Source organism: Procambarus clarkii, chromosome 90 (assembly GCF_040958095.1).
Source record: "Procambarus clarkii isolate CNS0578487 chromosome 90, FALCON_Pclarkii_2.0, whole genome shotgun sequence".
NCBI classification, from domain to species: Eukaryota; Metazoa; Arthropoda; class Malacostraca; order Decapoda; family Cambaridae; genus Procambarus; species Procambarus clarkii.
The window spans coordinates 15,341,642-15,364,058 of NC_091239.1; the positions used below are offsets into that span (position 1 = coordinate 15,341,642).

The following is a 22,417-nucleotide window of genomic DNA, read 5'->3' on the forward strand; positions in this document are numbered from 1 at the left end:
ATGATAGTTATTAACAATTATACACTAATATATTCCACATTGTTATTTAATATATCTGAATAGTATACATTATTCAATATTTGAGATTTATAATAATATTGTTAAAATATTTATTAATAAATATAACAGAATAATAAGAGTTTTTTAATATTGAATAAAATCCTAAATATTTGTGATTACTGAACATGATTTATCTAAAATAATCACTATTGAAGAAGAATATTTAGACTAATCTTCAATGTTGTAGATTATTCTTATATAATAATATTCTTGATTATTTATTATTAGTCTATGGAAGAATATTTAACATTATTCTTCAATAAGACTTCAATATTCCATATTATTCACTAATACTGTACAATAATTATTTAAGAATAATCTATTACATTAATATTCAATATGTATTATATTGAAGACAAATATAATTGTTAAATAATCTACAATATAAAAAAATATTCAAAGTGAAGAATATATACATATTCAATATCACAAATATTATGGCTTATTCTTCAATAATATTGTAATTTATTGTTCAATAATATTCTTCTTCAGGATTATTATTAAATATAGAAGAATAATTTATATTAACAATTGCACAAATATTATTGAAGAATAATATTCGCCAATATTGAATAATATTATGTATTATTATTTTTGAAGATTATTCTCTAATATTATTAAATAATCTTCAATAACAATGTTCTTCCTAAACAATTGAGATTATTCTTCAATATTTATTATTCTACATTATTCTTCAATATAAAATAGTGAAGAGTAATATTTAATAACTTATTATTCTATATTTAGTATTAATCTTCAAGATTATTCTTATATATTCAATATTTGTTTTAATTATTAAATAATAATTTATATTCTCCATTAATATTCGATATTACCATTAAATATTGCATAATATTCTATATTATTCATAATTTGTGAAGATTATTCTAAAATATTGTTATTTTATTATTGAACATTATAATAAATATGGTTGATAATTCTTCAATATTTATTGGTATTCAATAATACTCTTTATTATTAGTATTCACTAATTATTATTATTATTCAAGACTAATGTTCAATAATTAATAGTCTACATTATTGAAGATTCTTCTTTAATATTATTATATATATATTTCTAATTACATTTTGTACATTAGTAACTATTGAACATTATTCTTAACAAATGTAGAATAATCTACAATATTTATTTCTATTATTCTATATTTTTCTTCAATATTATTCATTCTAATATTTAAGAGTATTATTTCAGATCATTATTAAATATTGAACATGATTCTATAATATTATTATATATTTTTACAATATTCATGATTATTATTAAATATAATATTATTCATTTTTTTATTAATGTTACTTATTAAATATTGGACATTATTACCAAAATATTTAAGATTATTAAAGCCGGAAGAATATTCTACATTATTAAATATCGATTATTATTATATATTCTTCTATATTTCCTATTATTCTTTTTCCTAAATATTCATGATTCTTCGATTGTTTTTTTTTCCCCAATTACATAATTACTTCTAAATACATATTCTCCGAAACGTCTTCACCCATTGCTTTGCAATTCTCAAGACACGTTCATTTTCAATCTAAGCATGTTTATATATACTATATACATACATGTCACCTGTGACTCAAAACAAGACAAACATGAGGTTTTTAAAAATAACTAAACAGCAACCTTCAAGTATGTTTATTGACATGAACATATACATCTCAAAGGGATCAAGTACTTTAGGGTATTTCTGACGTTGGAACAAAACGTGCTCACATTGGGGACTTATAATGGTAAATAATACAACATGAACATAATTATTTATCTAATATTATTATTATATAATAATAAATACTATAATTATAAACATTTATTGGTAATTATTTATATAGCTATTTACGATGATTCATAAATAATTATTGACTAGTGCATAACAAACGCGCCCGCTGTAACTAGCAATGTCTCTCGACCTCATGGGTCCAGTACTCTGCCCTCGGGCTCCATCCCTTTTCCTTCTTCATCAACGGTGTACCGTGTGCGCCTTCCGTACTCGGTTCTGGAAGTATTAAGGCATTAAGGGTGACGACAAACGGCCATGCACGATGAACGTGACGGCAAAGGAACATACCCCTTCAGGGTACTGCTCAAATTACTTTCTAAGAGGAGGGGGACATTTCACGAAGCGAACTGGGCAAGTGTCAATGCATAAAGCCAGGGTCATATCCTCCACAAACTCTTAAAACCAACACTGCCACACGCAATACCAGTCACTAGAGGGGAAAGGAAGACAACAAGATTTTATAGGAAACTAGTCTCTACGAAGTAAGCTAACTACAAAACCGACAGGAACTTTAGCCGGAAAACCAACACAAGTCAAAAATTTTGGGGAAACTAAATACCGTATCTGGGTCAACGCCAGAAGTTATTCCAGGCTGAGGGATGCAGCAAGTAATAATATTGTCATTTATTATTTTGAAATGAATTATACACAAATATAACAACCAAACATTCATTTATATCACAACTATGTATATATTTTCATTTCAATATATAAATAAACACATCAACCAAATAAAACAAAAACCTATTCACCCCTAACTGCAACATGCTTCCCTCCAGACTGACACGAATTATAACGATGGTAACCCACTCGGTTACAGTGATCTCCATTGTATGTTGCCCTCACAAAAGCATGTTAACAGCTGTATAGTTAGCCTAACAAACTGCCTTAAGAGCCGTAAATGAGTTCAGTCTTGCAGTGTCAATGACCATTCTGCGAGCAGCAGTACCCCAACAACTTCAAGATCTGGGGAGCTGAGGAAAACAAATGGACACCAGGAACGCTAGGGATCCCTAAATGTCAATTATTTTCTAATTAATATACTTAAATAACGACGAAATTAGTCAACAAACTCCTATTCAATTACTACGGACGAGATGGAAATCATTGTATGACAGTACTCTCAATTACTATACCAACTAATGATTAGTATATTTTGGTAGCAGTCTTTCCTGTAGACATATTTAATAATATATGACCGAAAAAGTAAGATTAATAATTCTAACACGAATTTTCTCAATCTTTCGTACATTACGCTTCACTGTTGGAGGTAAATCAAAAATCACTTCTCCAAAAATCATTGTTATTTCTAGTCTGACGCGACACGGGCGCGTTTCGTAAAACTTATTACATTTTCAAAGACTTCACAAATACACAACTGATTAGAACTTACGTCTCTCTGATATTATATCTACATTTCAGTGAGGTGGGAAGGATGATGTGGCATTAACACAAGACAGAACAGGGGATATTAATAGGGTATTAAAAGTATCAACACAAGACAGAACAGAAAACAATGGGTATTGAATAGAAGTGTTTGTAGAAAGCCTATTGGTCCATATTTCTTGATGCTTCTATATTGGAGCGGAGTCTTGAGGTGGGTAGAATATAGTTGTGCAATAATTGCCTGTTGATTGCTGGTGTTGACTTCTTGATGTGTAGTGCCTCGCAAACGTCAAGCCGCCTGCTATCGCTGTATCTATCGATGATTTCTGTGTTGTTTACTAGGATTTCTCTGGCGATGGTTTGGTTATGGGAAGAGATTATATGTTCCTTAATGGAGCCCTGTTGCTTATGCATCGTTAAACGCCTACAAAGAGATGTTGTTGTCTTGCCTATATAGTGTGTTTTTTGGAGCTTACAGTCCCCAAGTGGGCATTTGAAGGCATAGACGACGTTAGTCTCTTTTAAAGCCTTCTCTTTTGTGTCTGGAGAGTTTCTCATGAAAAAACGGCCAGCCTACTCATGAGAAACTATCCAGACACAAAACAGAACGCTTTAAAAGAGACTAACGTCGTCTATGCCTTCAAATGCCCACTTGGGGACTGTAAGCTCCAAAAAACACACTATATAGGCAAGACAACAACATCTCTTTCTAGGCGTTTAACGATGCATAAGCAACAGGGCTCCATTAAGGAACATATAATCTCTTCCCATAACCAAACCATCGCCAGAGAAATCCTAGTAAACAACACAGAAATCATCGATAGATACAGCGATAGCAGGCGGCTTGACGTTTGCGAGGCACTACACATCAAGAAGTCAACACCAGCAATCAACAGCCAATTATTGCACAACTATATTCTACCCACCTCAAGACTCCGCTCCAATATAGAAGCATCAAGAAATATGGACCAATAGGCTTTCTACAAACACTTCTATTCAATACCCATTGTTTTCTGTTCTGTCTTGTGTTGATACTTTTAATACCCTATTAATATCCCATGTTCTGTCTTGTGTTAATGCCACATCATCCTTCCCACCTCACTCAAATGTAGATATAATATCAGAGAGACGTAAGTTCTAATCAGTTGTGTATTTGTGAAGTCTTTGAAAATGTAATAAGTTTTACGAAACGCGCCCGTGTCGCGTCAGACTAGAAATAACAATGATTTTTGGAGAAGTGATTTTTGATTTACCTCCAACAGTGAAGCGTAATGTACGAAAGATTGAGAAAATTCGTGTTAGAATTATTAATCTTACTTTTTCGGTCATATTTAATAATATACAACTAATGATTATATACATATACACACATACATTCACAAGCATTAAATACTAACTTACAATTATAACAAACTTTTCACTATTACAATGTCAAAGACAGACATAACCACTACAAGGATAACGAAAAACACAAAATACTCATTGAAAACTATTACGTCGCAGGACCATTAGCCCGCTAACACGCCGGCCCCGCCAAGCTAAGGGCTTCACACGGGTCCCGCCTAAGGGCGTAACGGACTGCCCCAGCTAATGGGCCTAGTACAAGGCCCACCCAGGGCATGACGAAAAATTACAGACAAAACCATAACAAGTAAACCACAGGGACGGTAGGAGTAAGGCGACTAAAACACGGACCTAATATTTATTTATTTAAATAACTCGTAGTAGTATGATGCACTAGCAACTGTATAAATACATACATAAGTACATGTCCCACACTAGGGAGGAGCAAGTAAGCAGGGAAACCCTAACCTTAACAAACCAACAATAACCTAGCATGCACAACACGAACACTAGTCGTCAACAAGGAAAAATTAAGGCCTTACCAAACAACACTTGCCAATTGTAAACTCTCAAATCCTGCCTCTGAACATCAGCTGGAACACCTCCAGCTGGACATTGCCAACTCGTGCATCAACATCTGCCAAACATAAATAAATACTGCAAACTCCCCACCAGGGAAAACTTCGGTTATAAGTAAAACTCAAACTGAAAGACAATTAGGGACCATATACAACCTGGGAGCCAACAACGGAATGGACACTATCCTCGCCCGCTGCCCAAGATACAAAATTACCGGAAACGAGCCAAGGAGGAAACTCAAGCAGTAAGGGAAGTGCGACTCAATAACAGATCATGCTCAAATTAATGCTGGAATATAACTCTTTACAGAAAACGTGATTAATGCATGAAGCTTCAATAAATTATAATCAAATACAATAAAGTGAAACGAATGCTAATACGCACAACGTCGCCTGGGACGCTTCTGCTTTAACTTCTGGGGCTACCGCGTCGGCACCTGGACCCTTGGGAGCTGGAACGCACTACGATGGGCATTATCACTTGGGACCGATTCAACTCGAACATCAGGAACAACTTCAGCCGTAGCATGGGAGCTGCTACAACAACCCCTGAAACTCCAGCAGCTGGACCATGTTCCACCTAAACACCAGGAAGCTCTGACAGCAACTGCTGTACCCACACCAGCTACAACACCGACTGCCGGGAATGTCAGCAGCCGGAACACCAACAGCTGCACCACCTGGACACCAAAATTGAGCAACAACGTAGGAAGAGTGCCGGCTAGGGCACACGGCTGGACCAGCTGCAACAGACAAAACCGAGCATCGGCCGCTACAACACACTGACACGTCGCAGGAAGAACATCGGCAGGACATCAACCCCTCAACGAACGCACCTAAGACGTCCGTGGCTCTGATAACCTACCGGGCAGACAAAATGTGTGTATAAACAACCAGCCGGGACACTGCAGATTCTTTCGGGCTACACCGGCCAGACAAAAAAACTTAAAACGTTTACTGGTACACGAAACTGGTACTGTCTACCTCTCAGTACTTAATGACAAAGTAAAACAAAAAAGTGTAAAGGTCAAACGGTAAGTCAAATGACATGCACTTATGCATTGATTAACTACCAATACATTCCTGATGGAACTATTCATAATACGAGTCAAAGATAAACTTAATGGGAGTCATGAGGCCCGAACACAGCGTCTAGGATATCCTACCTGACACACTTAAAGGTGAACCAGAAGTTCAACAAACATTTGTAAACCAGTAAAGTAAAAACATGCAGCAACAGCGATGTAAAATGCACGAAATTTGCACACGAAACTACACGTAAATGCACGGCCAGGATAAACTTAAAGCAAGAGGCAAGGGCCCTATCCCTGCAACTATCACATCCAAGCTGACTTTACATAATAACTTAAAGGCAAAGCACAACTTAAACAAACAATTGTAAAACCAGCAAACAAACATGCACCTTGACAATGCATAAAATTCATTACTAAATTAAGGAAACTTATCAAAAATACACGTCCATGAACAATTAAAGCTAGGGACCCGAGGCCTGTCACACAGCACCTAGCCTAATCTACCTGACTTTGCTTATCAGTTTTAAGTTAGTAGGTAAAATGTTAAACATATTTGTAAACAACTAATATATCAACACATCCAGCAAGACGCTGCATATTTTGCGGGAATACTTGGCTCATGTAACTAAACGTAAATGCAGGGCCACTATTCTTAAAGCAACAGGCAACAGGGGTGGGGGGCCCTACTCCGCGCCTATCACAGCCTAGCTCAGTTACTTGATAACTTATTGGCAAACAATAGTTCAACAATCACAATTGCAAAACAAATAACAGTAAAGAACGTGCAGCATGACCCGCATAAATTGCAGTAATAAATTGACCTCAATTAATGGTACGCAATACCAAGATATTCTTAAAGTCAAAGGCACGAGCCTTGTAACTCACGAACTACCACAATCTAGGTTACTTTACTTAATAAATATTTCAATACAAGAAGCCAGACTTTTAATAAGTTAATACATGCACGGGCCAATGCATCAATTCTAATATTCAAATGCACAGATAATTACTTATCAAAAGAAGGCACCAAACCGGGAAGGCTATCTAGCACCATCAAATGCGCTAAATATCACCAAGGATGCCAATAAGAGATCAAAAACCCACAACGCGAACGATATCAAAAGTATCCGGGTCACCAAGATTTCTATTGAGGGACAGGTGACCGCGAGGGGCGGTCGGAAACCAAGACGCACCCTCGTCCTACAAGTCACCACATTCAAGGAGGACATGCACGACCGTAAGACGGACAATGCACCAACGACAATAACGACCAGGGCGGCGCTCCATCAAGTGACCATGGCTTAAGCGAGTATGGCCAATACAAAACCTCGCAACACCTGTTTCCCATCGCAACTTACGGTGGTAGGAGGACGGCCACGACAAAACAACATTTCAGACTACGTACTTTATTAACAATAACAGTCGACCAGCAAGCCGCCCAACGGTTAAGGACGGAGGAATGGATAACAGTAAAAGTCGGAATATGGAATACCTTCACGACAGATGAGACATGACCGGACAGCTTCCTTGGCGGAACAATCCGCACGCTCATTTCAAGACACACCAATATAGCTGCGAACCAAACAAAACTCAACCAACTTCAATTTACTGTGAACGACAAACAGCAAATGCTGAATCTCGACAAATACTGGATGAGCCGGATTAAAGCACCCGAGAGCCATGAGGCCACTACGAGTCAACAACAACTACAAAGGAAGACTGACAACGACAAACCACGAGACGAAAAGCATACACAACAACATACAGCTCTGCTGTAAAGATGATAGTCTCCGGAAGTAAACGACACGTAAGTGCGATCAGGAAAAACAACATTACGATACACCCTCCGCACACTTAGACCCACCGGTGAAGACAGACATCGAGGGGGAGTGAGAAGATAAGTGCTCAAGGGAAACACCTTTTAGAACCGTACGAGGGGTAAAACCTTTAGTGATGCGGGTCAAGGATGCACAAAACCGTGGAAGAGGCACTCTCCACGGGGGCAAAGAAGCAACAACACATGCAGAAACATTAGAAATACGAACGGAAAGACAATCCTGTACGCAATATAACCGGACATAAAAAGGGAGGTGGTGAAGAGCAAAACAAGCCGCACGAGGGGTCAAACTTAAAGCACCACAGAGCCGAGAGCAACGATGTTGTAACGATTGCGCAACATATCCAACACAGTAGCCATCACGCCGCTCCTGGAGACACGAAGCCAGTCTCAGGTTGTATGTTAAGGACGGGAGTCCAACGAAAGTCACCACAACTGAGGCGCAACCCAGTATGGTGCAAACCATCAACACGGCGAACAGTAAGTAGGGCAACCATAATCGAGCTTACACACGACGACAGAACAATGTAAACCAAGGAGTGCACGCCTATCTGCCCCAAAAAAACTATGGGACAAGACCCCAAAGGAGGGTAAGGGCCTTAGAGCACTCAACACCGAGGTAACATATGGGGAGACCAACACAAACGAGTGTCAACCAATAACCCCAAAACATTCCCGGGTTCTTTGTACTCAACGGGATGACCAAAAAGGGACAAACAGGGCCGAAGAACGACACGTTTCAGCGTAAAAGTCATGGCACAACTCTTACAAGTAGACAACTTCAAGCCATGATCGGTGCTCCAACACCACACGGCATCAATTGCAACTTGAAACCGGCGCTGAAGGGGAGCCGATTCATCACCCTCACACCAAAGGCTAAGATCATCGAGAGAGCGGAGAAGACGCCGGAACCAACAGACCAAAGAACACCATTGAGGGCAACCACAACAAGAGTACTGCTCAGAACCATGCCCTGGGGCACACCTTCGTATTGCTGAAAAGAGGCATAGAGCGCAGTACCAACGCGCATCCAAAACGAATAACTAAACAGGAACCTGCGGAGAAAGAGACGGAGATTACCACGAAGGCCAAAAGAATGAAGCTGGGACAGATTATGATATCGCAAAGTGGTGTCGTAAGCCTTCTCCACCTCAAAAAGGACGGCAACAACACAGGTCTTCGCAGCAAAAGCAGTACCAATATAGACCTCCAAGTTCACCAGGACATCTCTCGTGCTGCGGCACTTGCGGAAACAAATTTCAGAAGCGGAGAGCAGCTGATGGTGTTCCACGAGCCACATCAGACCAACATTAACCATACGTTCAAAGAATTTCCAGACAACTTGTGACAGCAATAGCGCGAAAGTCCTTAGGGGAAGTACCCACACAGCCTGGTTTCCAAACAGGGAGGACAACGCCATCGAGCCACTCCTCAAGGACTGACGACGACTCCCAGATCCCATTATACAGACTTAGTAAATACCGAGACGTGCACGGAGGGAGATGGCGAAGCATCTCGATGAATAGCATTGCAGGCCGCCGCCGTATAACCGCAGAGGGCCAGCCCACAACGAAGTTCAGAGAGAACGGATCATTATACGGAAGCTCAAGACGAGTGCAGAAATCTAAAGGACGAGACTCAAGGACAGGTTTACGAACAACGAAAGAATGGGGGAAGATGAACACCAGAGCTAACACAAGAAAAGTGCCAACCAAATTCAGAAGCGACCTGCAACGGGTCCGCCACAACACTACCACCGAGGTCAAGGACCGGTGAAACATCACGAACGAACTTGGCCGCTAGCTTCCGGATACGCTTCCAGATCTGGGGCACAGGAGTTTCCGATGTATTTGTTGAGACATAAGATACCCAACATTCACGTTTAGCCGTACGGATGGCCCTACGGGCCACCGCACTGTGTTTCCGAAACAAAAGATTCGCCCGTCTGCCGACGGCGGTCCCTGTTCCAGGCAGCAAGCTTACAGCCCGAGCACAATCCGCATTCCAGCAGGGAACGCACTTCCGCCGACCAACACAGGAAGAGCGAGGAATACAGCTGAGGGCATCGTTGAACAGTCATGAAAAACGACGAGAGCACGAGGGAAAGGCAGAAGGGAGAGGTCAGAGAGCACCACTGAAGGTAAATGGGTTCAAGTCCATCCTTAGCAAACTGCCACCTAGGGAAGGAAAGAGAAGGGAGAAAAGAGAAAGGAACCAAGGATGGGGAAATGATCAATGCCATCGACGTCATCAACAATCTGCCACGTGAAATCTAAGTAACGAGAACAAAACCACAATCATCAAGACAGGAAAGGGTAAGAGTCCCAGAGTCTAAGGCCTCACCAAAATTCAGGAGACACGGAACAACAGAGCATAAAGGGCTCAACAAGGCGACCTCGGGTATTCGTCACAACATCACCAAAAACACAATGACGACAATTTAAATCACTAAGCAGGAGCACAGGCTCCGGCAAGGACTCCAGGCGGTGTTTCAAATCAGGAAAAGAAAGCGACACACTCGGAGGGGGGGGGGGGGGGAGATAAATGGAACAAACTGTACCATTTCCCAAAAACAGATACGAGCTGCACAACAATGGAGACGCGGAAGAACAAATAACCGGACAAAGAGAACATGACCGCGAATCAAGACAGCACATGAATCAAGAGCCTGCAACGGGTCCCCACAACAGTACCACGGGAGGAGGAACGAATAGCCACGAAAACGACCAGGACGAGCACCGACCACCTCCTGGAGAAACACACAAAGGGGCCAAAACCGCGAAATTATAACTTTGACTTCGAGGAAATTGCCGGAAAAACATAGAACGTTCAATTCAAGAATATACTTCTACGAAACGAGAAAGACAACAACAGAACAAGGAAGAAACAAAGGCGAAAGAGCAACACAGCCCGTTAAAGATTATCAGCCTCGGGATCAGGGGCTATGGGGAAACTGAGCAAAGACGGAGGCAAGGAAGCGGGAGAACAGACCACAGGTGGGCGGCCGGGGTCCGGAGGAGGACGAACAGGAGGAAGAGGGGGGGGGGGGAAATGGGGGGGGGGTTAGATAGAGGGGAGCGCACCTCAGCAAGAACAGCAACCGAGAGGGAAGCAGGGCCAAAGAAACCTCAATAGCAGGAACAGGGGGCGCAACCACTGAAATGGGAGGGGAAGGAGCAATACAGGCAAAAGTAGGGGCCCAGGAAGAAAGCGAAGCCTTCTTACCCGCCGGGGAGGAGGGAGGAGACGAGCCAGGCTTACGCTTCTGACTTAGGTGTCCCAGCAACTACATACCGGGCAACGGATTCCAGCGTCTCAACAGAACCTGAAGGAGAGTACACGACAAATTAGGCGAGCGATGGACATCCGCCTCCACCAACAGGCGGCGGGGAGACTCAATAGATGGAGAAGGAGAATCGGAGGGAGACGAGGAAGAAGACACAGGAGACATGACACACCCTGTAAAAGAAGAGGAACCCAACAGAACCAGGAGGGGGCACCCTTTGGGACAGAACCCCAAGGAACAGAGGGGGCAGTGGGTGTATCAGGGTCCAAGGCCTGGAAACGGTTGAGAGTCTGATGAAGGTGGGAAGGAGGAACAGAGGAAGAACGCAACATTGCTTATAGATTTCTCTATATACAGAGAAAAACGATTTTCAAGTCAACACTTTTACACAACTTTATGATTCACAGGTTAAGGCTCTTCACTTAAATGAAATCCCTCGCTATGAGCGCCCCGATATGCCTGTAGTACTTGTCAAAGTGCCACTTATTTCAGCACCTCAATGTCAACCTCGTACAATCACCCTCCAACTCCCTTATTCCACAACACACCCACACAACTATTGCATGCCGCCAATCTACTCCCTTCATCCATTTTTTTTACATTGTTCAACTTAACAAAATGCAACCAAATCCCGTCCACCACGCCCTATTGTCAGCACGTAAATTTACTTACCTGTACCTCGAGTGAATCGCTTCAATATTCACCACTGCGTTAAGCCCGGTACACTTGCCTTACTGCCAACGTTATTACCTACTTGCTTTAACACTTATGTAGGTACGGTCAAACAGTTAATCGAAGGACGTTATGAGGCTTTCGCGGTATTTTATATGCACTCATACCCTCTATTCAATTTATCGTTTCCCAATAGCAACAATGTTAATACTTCCTACTTTGTGTTATTGTAGCCACTTCTCCCTGCAACATGCGACACTGACTAAATTACATGTTAACTAGATTAACCTCATCGTTGATAATTTGTAAATGATTATATCCAAACCTAACACTAACTTTTTTCAACTTCATTGATAAATCTTTCACAACGTGAACACTAAATCTTGCCAAACTAGCTTCCCGTCACAGTCAAATTCCACAATTAACTACTCTGTTTCAATGTCACGGTGAGGCGCCAGCCACAAAACAAACACTCACCTTTACACTCTAGTAAACTGGCTAAACCTACAACCTATCTCCAAGAAATTTCTACAAGACTACTCACACACTTACTGCCAAGTGTTCACGAATAATGAACTTGAGTCTCACTCTTCAACTGCCACACAGCCCAGGGGTCCTCCAATCAGTCCGGTATTACCTGCAACAAGCCAACAGTTACCTGATACTACAAATATAAATTATTCAATCATGCCTATACCAGACCTTTATTTGCAACCTCCACCTACTGAAAATAAATTAATTTCATGTACCTGCTCATTTTAAATGCATATTTTAAAGCCATACATACAACCGGGAGAGTAAACAGCTTTTGCAACTGTTACTTCTGGGGTTACACCCTCTGACCAGCCTAATTCTATTAATAAATATGTAGCGAGACTGAAGTTATGTGCTCGTCCAGTTTTAAATTTAAAATGCTAAAGAACCCCTGAACACGTTTTAACGGCTTGGTGCGGTATCCTAATAAAATATTAACATGCCTCTTTAAACCAGTTATTGAATACCTAGTTAAACTCATGCTAACATATGTAGCACATGCAGCCAAACCTCGACATCTGGAACCACCACCTCGGCATCGTCTAAGACTTGATTCATCGGTCCACCACTAGTTCCATCACAACGGTAGTCTCCTGCACATGCCTACATCACCACTAGGCTACTTTCAAGCGATGCCTCTTCCAACCATTACCTCATTCAGTTAATCCCCCTGAAAATAGTAACAGTACAATTAAATACATATTTATACATTTGTTTAGTACTGATTAGGAATCAGGACAAAAATTAACTGCCTATATATATCCCCAAAGAGGGTATATACGGCAGTTGTAAAATAGATATTTGATATTTTTGACCCTATGTATTGGCGTTTTGAGGGTGTACAATATGAGTGTAAACTAGGAGATCTGTCAGCCCTAGCGACCCCAAAGGGTAACGGGGTACCAGCTCAGAGTAACATCACGCCCTAACACTAACTTGTACACCACAACTATGCCAATACTGGGGTCAAAATAACGTTCCGTCGAGCCTCACCCACCAAGTCGACTCAACAGCCAATCACCTTTCGATTTTTCACTTTACGTCACTTATCGCAAGCTGTACTCTCATTGGTCGGCTCCACCTAATTGGATACTCTAGTAATTCATGACAATTATTTAGTGAAACATACATACATACATACATATATATATATATATATATATATATATATATATATATATATATATATATATATATATATATATATATATATATATATATATATATATATATATATATATATATATATATATATATATATATATATATATGTCGTACCTAATAGCCAGAACGCACTTCTCAGCCTACTATTCAAGGCCCGATTTGCCTAATAAGCCAAGTTTTCATGAATTAATGTTTTTTCGTCTACCTAACCTACCTAACCTAGCTTTTTTTGGCTACCTAACCTAACCTTACCTATAAATATAGGTTAGGTTAGGTAGGGTTGGTTAGGTTCGGTCATATATCTACTTTAATTTTAACTCCAATAAAAAAAAATTGACCTCATACATAGAGAAAAGGGTTGCTTTATCATTTCATAAGAAAAAAATTATAGTAAATATATTAATTCAGGAAAAGTTGGCTTATTAGGCAAATCGGGCCTTGAATAGTAGGCTGAGAAGTGAGTTCTGGCTACTAGGTACGATATATATATATATATATATATATATATATATATATATATATATATATATATATATATATATATATATATATATATATATATATATATATATATATATATATATATATATATATATATATATATATATATATATATATATATATATATATATATATATATATATATATATATATATATATATATATATATATATATATATATATATATATATATATATATATATATATATATATATATATATATATATATATATATATATATATATATATATATATATATATATATATATATATATATATATATATATATATATATATATATATATATATATATATATATATATATATATATATATATATATATTACACCAAAATGTATACCAAATTTATGAGAAACATACATATACCAAATGTATGAGAAACAATGTTTGACTTTACACTCACAAATGATGACTTTCGAATATTACTAAATAAGTATTATTACATTGATTCAATATTATTCATACTCATTCAAGCTCTAAGTACAGTACAGTACCGTACAGTACACTTCCGGACGCTACGATACATTACAGTACAGTTCCCTACCGTACAAGACAGCACTATACATTACAGTACCGTATGATACACAGAAGGGCACAGTACTGTACAGTACACTACAAGGTACACTACAGTATAGTACCGTACAATACTCTACACTACAAGGTACAGTACAATACTGTAGAGTACACTACACTAGAATGTACAGTACCCTACACAACCGTACAGGGCACTCAAGTACAGTACTGAATACTACACACAAGTTCAGTACCGTACAGTACACCACAATATGCTACACAATAAAACAGTATAATGCAGTGCAGTACAGTATAATACAGTACGGTACAGTACACAAAAATGCACTACAGAGCATTCCAGTACACTATAGGACACAACAGTACACTCACACTTCGTTACTTGCCTTTAAAATCTACCAACGGCATCACCATTATAATTTTGTCTACTTAAATAACTGTTTCTTGAACCTAACAACGCCTAATAATAACAAATTATACGTGACATGGCGAAGGACGACATTCCTGCAATGGCTGTGTTTGGCAACTGAGGCTATGATTTATGTATATACAAGGAGGAACATTGTGTTTGTGAGAATACATAGCCTAGTATTTACCATAGTGTAAAGGCACTAGTACGCGCTACTACCACTAACGACCGTTCTTATTGCATTATTACCTTTCAACCTGTTCAGTTTCCTCTCTAAACAACACCAATGTATATTTATATACGTGATTTAAGCCATACATGCACATTGGCACGAGTAATAACGAATATTTAACATGCAATCAAATAATGTTTTACACATGGAAAGTCATCAGTCATTTTCAATAATATAGATCTTGTGCGTTACACTTTCATCGTTTGAACTCTTGTGAGTCATTTTTAGAGAATGACGCTATATTATGCTATGTTAAGGTAAGCAAGCTACGCTACACTGGACTAGGCTAGGTAAGGTTAGATACAGTACCGTAAAGTACAGGGTACAATACAATACATTGAAGTACACTACCCTACAATACATTACAGTACCATTCACTTTACTCTAAAGTACAATACAGTATAGGACAGTGCACCAAAGGCTACAGTACAGGATACAATACAGAACACTATAGCATAGTGCACACCAGTACACTACAATACATTACAGGAAAGTCAAATACAATACAGAGTATAATACAAAGTATTGTACTGATTTGTACATACAAGTACAGTGAAAGAATTTATACTTGAAAATCCCCTAGGAATCCTACTACAAATTACCCTACAAATATTACAAGAAATTCCAAAACTAATCCTACTAGGATTCGCATAAAAATCACCTATAAATGTTAATAAAAATCCTACTAACAATTGTACTGAGAATGCAATACAAATCCTAATAGCAATCCTAGTAGAAATACCTTGAAAGCCTACTAAAATCCCATAGAATTACTATTAGATATCATAATATAAATCATTCGAGCATTCCTAAAAAAGAAATGAGACTAGAAAAACTATTTGGATTCCTAATACAATTCAACTATCAATCCTACTAGGAATCTAACTAAAAATCCCCTAAAAATTACCTTAAAATACTACTATAAATCCTATTAATTTCTCCATTCATGAATATTCTTCAATCTATGAAAATGTTAAGTTGATTATCGGTTATGCACAAACTAAGTTCTTTACCATGCCCTTCAAATTTTGACACACTGTTGCCGGGTTGTTTTTTTTTATACCTACTATATAGATGCCACACCTGTGACCGGTAAAACTATGATTTGGTTCAAAACCACAACATCTCTTGCATGTCAAAGCAACACACACACAGTATACTAAATGTTACAATTCCATGTGAATGTTTCTGATTGCAATATTTGCATTTCAATTTCATTATTGGGTGTGAATTGCATTGGAGCAGTGTTGTTTACCATACCAATCATTTCATAATTCATCTTCTTTCTTTCATTCCTTCCTTTTTTTCACTGCAATTCTTTAGTTCACTTATGGGAACATCAGACCATTGGGGAACACATCGTACGAGGGAATGGTTAAGAGGCCGAGGAGACGGAGAGGGGTGGGAAGATTGTGGGGAAAAAAGGAGGTCGCCGAGGCTCACCAACGCGTTCCCACCTACTGTTAGTATTGAATAATATTCTTCATTAGTATGGATTATACATTATTCAATATTATTCATATAGATTATTCATTATTTACTCAATATCCACTATTCTATATTAATATTCGACATTTTTAGGTTATGATTATTCAGTCGTTTAAAATTCTATATTAAATAATTTTGATAGTTACAGCTAACCTGCAAATCCCCTAACTTCTGCCACTTTGCTTCTGTTCTCTTCAGATACCAAAATATGCAACAACCAAAATATGCAACAACCTGCAGGACGCTTGGTGCTCACATCTCAAGTCCACACAAGGACCTCCAGCCACCGACCCAAAGCGACACATTCCACACTAGGAACAGTCACGAGGTAGTGTCCAGCCAGGAAGTTACCTGGCCCCAGGACTATATGCAACTGCGTTTTCAGTTGCATATAGTCCTGGGGATCATTCAGGCTTGTTACATCTGTGTGCCCCAAAGAATGAGGCGATTTGATCAAATGCTATGGCCAAGCTTACCATCCGAGTGCCGGCAGGAGGAAGTGGTTCAAATAGTAAGTAATTATCAAAACAAGGCACCAAACCGGAAAGGCTATGTACATCATCAAATATGCAAAATAATCAGAGGGCGCTAAATATCACCAAGGATGCCAATACGAGAACAAAAACGCATAAGGCGAACGATATCAAAAGTATCCGAGTCACCAACAATTCTATCGAGGGACAGGCGACCGCGAGGGGCGGTCGGAAAGCAAGACACACGCTCGTCCTGGAAGTCAGTGGTTCAAATAGCTCAGGCTATCACTTCCTTCTGTCCCGTCATGATGGTGCCAGTTTTCATTTATTTATATTACATTACACAGGTATAGAACTATGATCATTATTCATTTACAATAATTATCCGAACTATATACATATTTAATATATCAAACTTATCCTAGAATTATTCTACATTACCTATATATATTACATATCCAGATTATACATCTAAATTGATGCATCCTAGATATGCATCTAATATATATAATGATCTACATATAATCGAATATTTTATTGTAATTTTATTTATGTATTGTAACAATTATTTACTGAACCATATGCCAACAGACTGTAGGCGTTCATTTGTAGTAAAATCTATGTAAATATCCAAAACATACAACTATGTATTACAATCTTGGTCGTAACTGCAAGTAACAAACCATACACTTATTACTGTCTACACAACTGTTGAAGATTAATAAAGGTTATTAACACTACTATGTTTGCGTTTATTATTTAATGTGTTTTACTAGTCTGCTGCTTCAGACTTATCAAAACTACATTCAAAATTCCCAACTTGTACATTACAAATCAACTAATACAATAATTATTTGTGATGCTCACACTACACTCCTGTAATAATGGCACATATCATCACTATCTCCTAACTGATAAATATTACAGGAATACCTTTGACATGCAATTCAACAGTGAGGTCATAGGTCCCTCTACAAATCTATGCATAAGTATCCAATGGTAAAACAAGATATAAAATTGAAGCCAAACATATCCATGAACACCAGTTAGTCAACAGACATGGCATCATCATCCTTATCTTGATCCTTGCTTTTATCAGAAACCTCATTCTCTTCTTCCTTCTTCCTCTTTACCCTCTTTCCCAAGGCCTGAAAGAAAGAAATAAAATCTATGAATGATCGATTAAATACTACCATGACTGGTTTCTTGACAATTCAAATACAATAATACATATGTCTCCTCTACTGTCCTACTTGTATTTACAGGCAATGAACTACACTAAATCGAAAACTAAACACTAAAGATCCTATTGGTTTTTAAAGCTACTTTTAAACTTGGGAGTACTTGTCCAAACACTTAAAACATGATCATTAATTAAACATTCAAATAATATGTTATCATCCAAAGTATTTCACTGTCAAGAGTATGTATCCATACTGGCAATTCACAACTATGAGGCAAAGTATCAAATGTCTAGTTGATGAGATGACAAAAGCTTATTACTGTATTCTATTGTATAGTGTGGCCGATACGGGACCATTTACTTTGTTGCTACTAACCAAATAGCTCCAATTATCCTTGCAGTATGTGGTCAGGTCACACTTCCCTCAAGTAACATCCTTCCCAGTGATATCACACTAACCTATGACATCAGGTAAGGTACAACCTACATTTGGATGTGCATCAATATAAAGTAATTATCAAAATGGACAAAACCAGGAAGGCTATGTAGCACCATCAAATGGGCGGAATAATCACAGGGCACTAAATATCACCAAGGATGCCAATATGAGAACACAAACGCACAAAGCGAACGATAACAAATTTATCCAATTCACAAACAATTAGATCGAGGGACAAGTGACTGCAAGGGATAATCGGAAAGCAGAGCATAGAGAATGCCAGAAAGTTCTGCCGTGAAGATGCCAAGTCTCCAGAGGCAGGCGACATTATCTGGTCAGGAAATAACTTATGTGATGGGTCTAAGATTGCAGAGAGTGTAGGCCATCAGTGAAGATGGAAATGAAATGACAGTGTGAAGAAAAGTGTTCAAGGAAAACGCATTTCTGAACCGTAGGAGGGGTAAAAGCTTTAGTAATGTGGCTCAGGGATTTACACAATTTAGCAAGGGAGACCCTCCACAGGAGGGCAAAGATGGAATACTAGGAGAAATATTGGTAATACTAACCGAAAGAATTTTGCTGGCGAGAAAACTGACCAGAAACACGGAGATGGGTTAAGGGGAACATGAGGTACAGGAGGGGGAAAAGTGAAAGCACGACATAGGCAAATATTAAACACAGACTCGACTCAAGGTCACGGCCTCTTCCATTACTCGCCACCGTCGCGTTCCTCCTCGTCTCCACCATATGCCCATTTCTCAAACAAGAGTGTTCATCGTTCTGTTCCGCCCAGCCACAACCTCTCCACACGCTACCATCCTGGAATTCCATAATATCCATCAACTTATCATCGACAACATTTCCTATTCTGTCCAACCATCTACGAACAATTCCTTATATTAGAAATTTTAGCAATGAAGAACATTCGAGTACATTTCAACATCTAACAAAACAATTTAGTTATTATTTTCATATAAAGGGTGTTAAAACTGTCAACCTATATCATAACTACAATACACATCAAAACACATTTTCAACCTCTGACGAGTCCTACTTTTATATACAATTCATTCAAACCGCAACCATGACAAACCACACCCCACCCATCTCAAAACTAACCGTTTCTTATACATACAATTGCAGTGCTAAACGCAATTTTTGTCCCTCCTCGGGGTTTAGTCATCCCGCAAATTTAACCCCCTCAGCCTCTCATTTCCTGTTACACTTCTGCCTAGCCAACATTAACTGCTAAACAACTACCTACTAATACCTATATCACCACACATTCCCGCTTACTTCTCCAGGGACACATCTCTTCCTAGTACACAATTCTCAATTAACACAAAATCAACTCCACACCAATATACTTACTGCTACACCACAACCAATACCCCCCCTCGACCAATACCTGAAGTTAACAACGCACTTACATTTCAAGGACGAACAATCCGGACATGTTCCTTTCAATTCCGCCTATATTACTCTTACAACACGCGCTACCCCTGATTAACATTTTCTATTTACACAAATATTAACACACACCACCTACACCCACCCCAACACCACTGACTCGCAGGTTAAGGCCCTTCAACTTAACACCTCAATGTCCACCTCATACCATCCACCTCCAACTTCGTTATTCAACCAAAATACAATTATCTATTGCATCACCATAAATCTACTGCCTTCATACATGTTTTACATTTGTCACCTAACCTAATTGCCAGGAAATCCAGTCAACCACGCCCTATAGTCATCATGTACATTTACTTTCCTACACCTAGAGTGGGTCACACGACCGCGTTACGGCCGGAACATTTGCCTTAGTGGCCATGTTATTAACCAATTCAACCATAGCTTACATGTGTTAAACCAACAGTTTTACATGCATTCTTAATATGCTTACTCATCACGTCTATACCGTTTCCAATTAACAACAAACTAACATCTTATTACTTCATACTTATTGCACCAACTTCACCATGGGACTACATGTTGACAAACTATATATTCAAAACTTATTTCTAATTTAATAATTCGTAGTTAACTATTATTCAAAATCTACCTTCCTGTCACATTCAACTTCCACAACATTTAACTGATAATGTAACGTTTATGCGGCCGAGAGTAGTTGACAAACAAAATATTAACTTTTAAAACTCAACTACGGGCTCACCATAGCCCGTGCTACTTTGATCTTTTAGTTCCAGGTAGCGATTCTTTAACAACCCTCACCGTTACTCTACTAACGTGTAGAAAAATCGTAGATAGGTTTTTCCAACACTATTCACACACTTACTGCAAAGTATTCACGAATAGGGCAGTAGAAGCGTCTCCCTGTTCTTCCAGACACGCCAAAGGGTCATGCCAATCTGTCCGCTATTAACTCCAAGAAGGCAACCTCATGCTATATAAATTTTTCATTCAATCATGCCTATATCATACCTTTCATTGCAACATTAGTTAATGTTGCACAACTATTTTTATTATGCTGCCCATTTCAAATGGCACTTAAAACCATAGATCACACCTAGATAGTCAACGGGTTTTCCACCTCTTGTGACCTAGACACCCTCTGAGCAGCTAATACTATTAACCACTTCAATCTCACTTTAGTACGGTATCCTAATACAATATTACCAGCCCTTTAAACTTACTAGATAATCAACAACTACTTGCCTTAAAGTAAGACCATATATAATGCAGGCTAACTCACGCACCACATCTTGCCCAACCGGGACATCGACCACCACCTGCTTACCACTGCTTACCACTGACTTCAATCATCGGTCCACCATTGGTCCCATCAACGTTAGTCTCCTCCACATTCCTACATCACTCATTTCACGCGATGCCTCATCTTCCAACCATTGCCTCGTTCAATAACAATACCGCTGAAATACATCAAATTACAATTCAATACATTTATAAATATATATTAATACTGATTAGCGATCAGGAATAACATTATCTGCCTATATATATAGACTCCCACAAGAGGGAGTATATACGGCAGCAGTAAATTATATATTTTTGACCCTATGTATTGGCGTTTTGCGGGTGTACAATATGAGTGTAAGCTAGGGGATCTGTCAGCCCTAGCGACCCCAAAGGGTAACGGGGTACCAGCTCAGAGTAACATCACGCCCTAACACTAACTTGTACACCACAACTATGCCAATACTGGGGTCAAAATAACGTTCCGTCGAGCCTCACACACCAAGTCGACTCAACAGCCAATCACCTTTCGATTTTTCAATTCACGTCACATTCTCGCAAGCTCTACTCTCATTGGTCCGCTACACCTAATTGGATACTCTAGTCATTCATGACAATTATATATTGGAACTCAAATATATACACCCATAAGTATACCCAATGTATCAGAAACATACATATAACAAATCTATGACAAACAATGTTTGACTTTACACTCAC

At 38.6% G+C, this 22,417-nt stretch overlaps 2 long non-coding RNA genes across 5 annotated transcripts; both read right to left on the reverse strand.

The window, feature by feature from the left end:
• Positions 1-1,840: 1,840 nt before the first annotated feature.
• Positions 1,841-13,503, reverse strand: LOC123746457 (uncharacterized). Of its 3 annotated transcripts, XR_011225936.1 has the most exons (4): positions 13,476-13,503; positions 13,007-13,209; positions 12,558-12,642; positions 1,841-2,084 (listed from the first exon to the last, which is right to left on the reverse strand). It is a non-coding gene; the product is annotated as an uncharacterized lncRNA (long non-coding RNA). The 3 variants fall into 3 exon arrangements; XR_011225935.1 differs by having other exon boundaries at positions 13,050-13,499; XR_011225934.1 differs by having other exon boundaries at positions 13,007-13,499.
• A 4,599-nt stretch (positions 13,504-18,102) lies between these two features.
• LOC123746458 (uncharacterized) lies at positions 18,103-22,179 on the reverse strand. Of its 2 annotated transcripts, none has more exons than XR_011225891.1 (3): positions 21,659-22,179; positions 19,546-19,798; positions 18,103-18,505 (listed from the first exon to the last, which is right to left on the reverse strand). It is a non-coding gene; the product is annotated as an uncharacterized lncRNA (long non-coding RNA). The 2 variants fall into 2 exon arrangements; XR_011225890.1 differs by having other exon boundaries at positions 21,751-22,178.
• Positions 22,180-22,417: the final 238 nt, after the last annotated feature.